Source organism: Bacillus rossius, chromosome 1, assembly GCF_032445375.1.
Source record: "Bacillus rossius redtenbacheri isolate Brsri chromosome 1, Brsri_v3, whole genome shotgun sequence".
Classification (NCBI taxonomy): Eukaryota; Metazoa; Arthropoda; class Insecta; order Phasmatodea; family Bacillidae; genus Bacillus; species Bacillus rossius.
The window spans coordinates 292456760-292465127 of record NC_086330.1 but is presented as its reverse complement, the minus strand read 5'-3'; positions in this window follow the sequence as shown (position 1 = coordinate 292465127).

Genomic DNA, 8368 nt, shown 5'->3' with positions numbered 1-8368 from the left:
TGTACTTTTGTTGTTTACATCGTTTCACCTTTAATCGTCCCTGTGGCAAGTTATATCATAGATTCGCGAATATAAAATAGGTACTACGTCTAGTTTTTAATATTACTTTTACGAGATGTAAAGAAGTAGGCCTACACTCGTTCATGGGATAGACTATATACCATTTGAAGCCAAAAGCTTGTAACGGCATGAGTTTGTGTGTGTGTGTATGTATATATAATTATGAACATTCCATTGATATGGTAATGCAATGGTAGAACTAACATAAATAAACCAACGAAATACTAACGCTTACGCAAGTTAATTAAAAAATAAATTCAACTCTAATTTTTATAAGTAATGTTGATAACGTTCCAACGATCACAATATGTGATAATCTGTGATCACGTTAACAGTGTCTCTTCTCCTCTTACCCACATTTATATATTGTCTTCTCAAACCCAACGTCTTTCAGAAATGATAAAAACTTTACGTCCATTATAGAACGCAGAGTGCGGCATATTAACGAGGAGTGATAACGGACAAAATCTAATCTGCCATGTTCCTGGTAGCGTAGTAGCTCTAGATTGTTACGTATTCAACTATATGCCCTCATCACTGACCTACACAGTATACCTACCTACTCTTTGTACCATGGCTGTTACCCTGATGATGGAGATTACAATTTCTGGCGAAAGAGTAGCAAGATTAACAACATTAACACTGATTTAATCTTTAAGTTGAGTCACTTCAGTACCTTACGTAAACAGCATTGTAATAATATAACTTTTTCACGTCACGAAGATTAAATATATAAGAACTAGTGGAACGCTATCTGTTTTGAGCTGAAATAACACTGGTAAGCAAGTATTTTAAGAACTTTTGTCTTTAACTTCCGTTACGTAATTCTCCATGATGCTTTTAAATGCTTGTTTCTGAAAATTTTTCATCTACAATACAGTACTTTGCAGACTTAAATTCAGTCAAACATCTCGGTCTGTTTTAATTCGCACACTACCGTTATCATATTAATGAACGGCCAGACAGAACTATGAAAGCATCCTTTGCAGTCAGTGCTGCAAGTGATTTGTCAAGTAGACTGTGAGTTCTGCATATGTAAGTAGTATATATTGGGGGCGCCTGCGGCAGGCTTCAGGCTGTGGTGCCTGTGGTGACACCCGCCATCTTGGATTTTGACGTCACGGCGGCCATCTTGGATGAGTGTAACGGGACACAGCGTAACGGGACATAACGTAACGGGACAAGTAGATCACGGCGGCCATTTTGGATCCGCTATCTTGGATCCGCCATCTTGGATGACGTCATTTTTTTCTCGAAGTTTCCGACATTTTGTTTTCCGCCATTTTAAATTATGACGTCACCGTTGCAATTGCCGTTACGTCCGCCATCTTTAACTCTTTTATTTATTATCCGATTTTAATGAAAAAAATTTAAAATTTATAAAAAAATTAAATAAATAAAATTAAAAAAAATTTTTTTTTAAAAAACGTACATTTACGACACGGAGCTCGGAGTCCTCGGTTCGAACCCGACGAGGTCAAAAAATTAAAAATGGCGACCGATCCTTCCCCCTGTGGTGGCTGCTGACAGACTGGCCCCCACCACTTTTTTCAAAGCATATATATCGACAGTGAGCATGACGTCATGTCCGCCATCTTGTCTTCGATGTTGGATACCATCATCATTGTATCGGCGGCGAGAGTGCGCTGACACCATGTTAGTTTGATTCTTACCCGCTAGAGTGCAGTAATCATTTATTACTGTGACACCCGCCATCTTGAAATTTGGCCGCCATCTTGAAAATCCGTAATTTTAATGCCAGAAATTCGGGAAAAAGTTCAAAATTCATTAAATAAATTTGTAATCTATATACTGATTGATTAGATCGACTAAGGTCCTTGGTTCGATCCCTGGCCGATACAAAACAACTTTAATTTAAAAAATACCACAAAAGTGTTAGGTTTGAGAAAATAAAAACACCACAAGTTCTTTTTAAAAAAAATTTATTACATACATTCTAATCTACTACAAGTACAAAAAATAATACACAGACATAGAACTAAAGTCTTGTGGATTTCTCGATGTCTGCATCTGCCACCCACGAATTAAAGCGAGGTGGAAAGCCCCACCACTTGACGTAGGACAGTCCGTTTCTTCGTTTTATAATCTTCTCCACCAAGTACATATCAGGATACAACGTAGGCTGAATCTCTTCGGCATAGAAGCCGCCATGGATAGGTTTGTGGTCCAAATCTTCGAGGTAGTAGGTCCTAGGCTCTGATTCACGAACATGTGTCACACGGAAAAGTTCGGGACTCCAGTTCCCGTGAAACCTTTCTCGAAGATACCTTTCTGCTTGGAGATTCGCACAATGTCACCGACGTTAGCTTTACGCTTTCGTGGATCTTTCTTCTTCGTGTTGGAAAACACTGTTCGAAGCAGGCGATTGTCCCTTACGTCCTTTGGCTTCATTTTCGTGGTAGAATGCACCGCGGAATTATACTCGTTTATTAGTTTCGGCAAGATGTCAAGCCACTTGTAATTTCCGTTAGCTGTGAACTGCCACCACATCTTGGAACGCAAAGTTCTGTTAAACCTTTCGACAACGGAAGCTTTGACGTTACTAAATGTAGAGTAGTGCTTGATGCCGTACTTCTTCATCAAAGCCTTGAAGGTTGCATTGTAGAATTCTTTCCCGAGGTCCGTTTGCAGGAGCGAAGGTACACGTCCATCACGCAAAATATTGTTCATGGCCTTGGCTACTTCAGTTGCAGTCTTTGATTTTACAGGTCTCGCCCAAGCGAACTTGCTATAAACATAGATGACTGTCAACATGTACTTGAAACCTTTATTCAATCGGGAATACGGTATCATCTCAACAAGGTCCGCCTGGAATAAATCATCAATTCCACGAACTATGACTTTGCGACGAAGGTATTTTCGTCTAGCAGGAGCATGAAGTTCGTGAGCGATTCCGGTTCGACTCATTGAATATAGCCGGCTTCCCTCAGTTCTTCAAGTATGGAGACTATTTCGTTGATGTGCGAATAGTTTCCTACACTAAGCGAAGCATGTAGAATTCTAAGACGATCAACTTATTCATTGGGGTCGTCCCAATATACATAGTCAAATATCTGACCACTTGCTAGCTTATGTAAACCTTCACCGTGTATTGTTAGTACACTGAAGAGATTAGCGAGAATGTCGATTTTTTCATGATCTACGTCTTTATATACACCACTATCTGGATCGTTATCGCAAAAATGTGCATTGGTAGCTCTAGCAGCTTTTTGTACTCTTGTAAGTCTTTGTGAGAATATCCTTTAGGCTCCCTGCGAAACATCAATTCGTACAGACCCGGAGTCCCGCGCGTTTTGAACTCTTCTACGCGCACGATATTTCCTGGTAGAAAGTCTATTTCTTTAGCACCGAGGAACCACTTAAGTAGTATATAATAGGGGCTTCTGCGGCAGGATTCAGGTTGCGGTGCTGTGTGTCCTTTCCGCCATCTTGGATTTTGACGACACGGCGGCCATCTTGGAAGAGCGCAACGGGACACAGTGTAATGGGACACAGCGTAACGGGACACAGCGTAACGGGACACAGCGTAATGTGACATAACGTAACGGGACACGTAGATCACGGCGGCCATCTTGGATCCGCCATTTTGGATGACATCATTTTGTTTTCTAGAAAATTCCGACATTGTGTTGTCCGCCATTTTGAATGATGACGTCTCCGTTGCAATTATCTTTATGGTCGCCATCTTGAAATTTAGACGCCATCTTGAAAATCCGCAATTTTTATGTTAGAAAATCGGGAAATTTTTTAAAAATCATTAAAAAATTTAAATAATAGAATTCAATAAAAATCTTAAAAACCACTGTTGCAGTTATCGTTACGGTCGCCATCTTGGATTATATAAATGTTGCATATTTCGTTACACCCGCCATCTTGGTTGAGTACTATACCATCGTTACACTTTATGTTATGACCACCATATTGGATTCTAATAATGTTGCAATTATCGTTATGGTCGCCATCTTAAAATTTAGACGCCATCTTGAAAATCTGTTATTTTAATGCTAGAGATTCGGGAAAAAATTTAAAAATCATTAAAAAAATTAACTAATCTAATTAAATAATAAAAAATCCTTAAAACCACCGTTGCACTTTTTCGTGACAGCCGCCATCTTGAAATCACTCACTGGAGGTCACCATCTTGTTTTCGTCCGCAAGAGTGTGCTGATTCCATGTTGGTATAATTATCTGGTCACCATACCTTTGTCCTCAACTGTTGACATTGAACTTTGACCTTGACCTTGAAATTTGTCCTTGACCTTGAAATTTGACCTTGACATTGAAATTTGACCTTGACATTGAAATTTGACTTTGTCCTTGAAATTTGACTTTTTCCTTGTCGAACATCATAGATCCGACATTTTATGTTCAGTACATGCTACCAGGAGCTGCCACCTGCTGGAGTACACCATCTTGTGTGTGTACTTGTATTATGGAGTACATTTCCATCTGGATAATTTTATTCTAACCCGCTACAGTGCAGTAATCATTTATTACCGAGGTGCCCCAGCCATTTTGAAATTCGACCACCATCTTGAAATCATGTAATAATGTAGCTATAAAAGCGGGAAAAAATCCAAAATTCATTAAATAAATCACTCATTAACTTACATATTGATTCGATTCGCTCCAGTCCTTGGTTCGATCCCTGAATGATGCAAAACATTTAATTTTATATAAAAAATAATAATTTCAATAAACCATGTTCAAAATTCTTAAAAAGACTTTAAATCCTCTACTACCATCATCATATCAGACATCAAGATCATTATATTGTAAATTCGTAATTGTAATGCTAGAGATTCGGGAAAAAGTTCAAAATTCATTAAATAAATTTGTAATCTATATACTGATTGATTAGATCGACTAAGGTCCTTGGTTCGATCCCTGGCCGATACAAATCAACTTTAATTTTAAAAAAGTACCAGAAAAGTGTAAGGTTCGAGAAATAAAACACCTCAAAGTCTTTTACAAACATAATATTTATTACTCAATTTCTATCCTACTACAGAATCACTTGCGAAAGCCAGCAATCTTATAAACATTTAGCCCTGCATAGACGTGCAACAACTACTTCTTAGCTCCAAATGGCTCAAATGCTCCAAACGGCCTTTAAATGCTCCAACAGCTCCAAAAAAGGCTTCAAATGCTTGACAGCTCCAAATGGCTCCAAATGCTCCAAACGGCTCCAAATGCTCTAAACGCTCCAAATGTCTCCAAAAGGCTCCAAATGCTTCAAAAGTCTCCAAATGCTCCAAAAAAAAAAGCTCCAAATGCTTAACACAGCTCCAAATGGCTCCAAATGCTCCAAATGGATCCAACAGCTCCAAAATGCTCCAAATGGCTCCAAATGCTCCAAATGGATCCAACAGCTCCAAAAGGCTCCAAATGCTCCAAATGGCTCCAACAGCTCCAAATGCCTCCAAATGCTCCAAATGGCTCCAACAGCTCCAAAAGGCTCCAAATGCTTCAAAAGGCTCCAATTGTTCCAAGAGCTCCATCTTCAATTGGTTCCAACTGATTCCAATTACTTTTCTTATCGAACTTGGCATGATTACTAACATGTCTTTATTAGTATACAGTTTGACTGTCAGTGGTAACGTATTTTGCACCTTTAAGTTATAAGTTTTATTTAGAAATCAGATTTCGATAAATGGTAGATACCATTTGGAAAAAATATATATTAATTTATCTTCAAGTTTATACACATACATTTAATTTAAGCCATAATTGTATGTAGCCAGCTTCCCTCAGTTCTTTGAGTATGAAGGATATTTCTTTAATGTTCGAATAGTTTCCTGCACAAAGCGATCCATGTAGTAGTCGTAGCCTGTCAACCAATATGTTAGGATCTTCCCATGAGGTATAATCAAACTCTTCTGCTGCGTTCATCATCCTTGCATGTTTATAATAAATATTATCTCTGGTGTCTATCGTTTTAACACCAACCTCTAGGTCACTTTCGTCATCGTGCCAGTGATTATCACAAGCTTGATCAGGATAATTTATTTTATTACGACGTTTCCATCGTTTTGGTCTCAAACCACCATCACAGTCTTCACTCTTGCATGTTTTTGGTGCATCAGCACAATACTCTATCATGTCAGCCTTAGATGTGTCAGCACAGTCTTCGTTCACGCCAGCTTCTGATGTGTCACCACAGTCTTCAATCATGTCAGCACCACAAACTTGATCAGGATAATTTATTTTATTATGTCGTTTCCACCGTTTTGGTCTCAGACCGCCATCATAGTCTTCGATCTTTCCTGCTTTAGGTGCTTCAGTACAGTACTCAATCATGTCAGCCTCAGATGTGTCACCACAATCTTCAATCATGCACGCTTCAGATGATTCATTAAAGTCTTCGACCTTGTAAGCTTCAGATGGTTCTCCATCTTTCTCATTTTCATGGAGACGACTAGATATTGGAGTAAATATATTTTCATTTCTAATGTGGTTACAACTTCCTTCGTTTGTTTTAAATTTTAAATTATTATCTTCATCTAGATCAGTAATTTTAGCATTAGTTTTTTCGCCTTCTTTCCTCTTCCGCGATGTTGTAGCCCAGTCTTCGTTATCTTTATTCATCTTAATTGTACAGGTCTTGTAATGTCTATCCAAGTAATATCTTCTACCAAAGGATTTCTGACACTGACTGCAATGAAACGGTTTTTGACAAGGACCCAAATTACACTCGCTTCTCTCATGTCGTTTAGCATTCTTTCTCAAGGTAAACACCTTGCTACAGTATCTACAGTTATGACGTTTTGATACAGCAACAAATCCCGTTTCAGGATTCATATTAGTTATTGAGACTAATGCCAGATGCAAACGAAGAGTTTTAAATTAGATATATTACTTAAATAGAATTTTTTAATTATTTCATCAGCGAGAATTAATTTATCTCATTCAAAGGTACTTGTTGCAAGTAGTTCTGCTTTTCAACAACAGATGTCGACACATGTTACTTGCAGGTAAATAATATTTAGTTCTTTTATGCGGGATGCGGGATGCTCACTAACGACCGCAATAGAACGATGGCTTCGCTAGACTCCAAGGAGAAGGAAGTTCGTCCATCCTGTTAGTGCTTCTTAGATTTCTCAGAGATCATTTGACTGAGTAATGATATTTTTTTTTTAATTTCCACCTGATAAAAATATTGCAAGTGATGATTAAGTAGCAGAAGTTCACTAATTATATGCAACCTTGAATAAAAAATGACATGCTTCATTAAGTAAAAAAATCCTTCATGCAGAGATAAATTCCTCATCAGTAACCAGAAGCACTCGGAGAAAACCATCAGATGTCTAGTCAGGAATAATCAGAAGTACCCAGTGAAAACCATCAAAATATTGTCAAGAATAATCAGGAGCACACGGTGAAATTCACCATAATACTGTCAAGAATAAACGGGAGCACACGGAGAAAACCGCCATAATATTGACAAGAATAATCGGAAGCGCACGGAGAAAACCGCCAAAAGTTTTCTTTGATATCATAAAATTTCAGGAAAATATAATAAATAAAAATAAATTAATAAAAAATTTAAAAAAAAATAAAATAAAAAATACATAAAATTCTGGCTTGTACTAGAACTATATCTTTGCACAACAATGAGAAGTTTACAAGCTAGCAGAATCTGTTTATGTATTTTTTATTTTATTTTTTTTAAATTTTTTATTAATTTATTTTTTTTTATTTTTTTTTCCTGAAATTTTATGATATCAAAGAAAACTTTTGGCGGTTTTCTCCGTGCGCTTCCGATTATTCTTGTCAATATTATGGCGGTTTTCTCCGTGTGCTCCCGTTTATTCTTGACAGTATTATGGTGGATTTCTCCGTGTGCTCCTGATTATTCTTGACAATATTTTGATGGTTTTCACTGGGTACTTCTGATTATTCCTGACTAGACATCTGATGGTTTTCTCCGAGTGCTTCTGGTTACTGATGAGGAATTTATCTCTGCATGAAGGATTTTTTTACTTAATGAAGCATGTCATTTTTTATTCAAGGTTGCATATAATTAGTGAACTTCTGCTACTTAATCATCACTTGTAATATTTTTATCAGGTGGAAATTAAAAAAAAAAAAAATATCATTACTCAGTCAAATAATCTCTGAGAAATCTAAGAAGCACTAACAGGATGGACGAACTTCCTTATCCTTGGAGTCTAGCGAAGCCATCGTTCTACTGCGGTCGTTAGTGAGCATCCCGCATCCCCCATAAAAGAACTAAATATTATTTACCTGCAAGTAACATGTGTCGACATCTGTTGTTGAAAAGCAG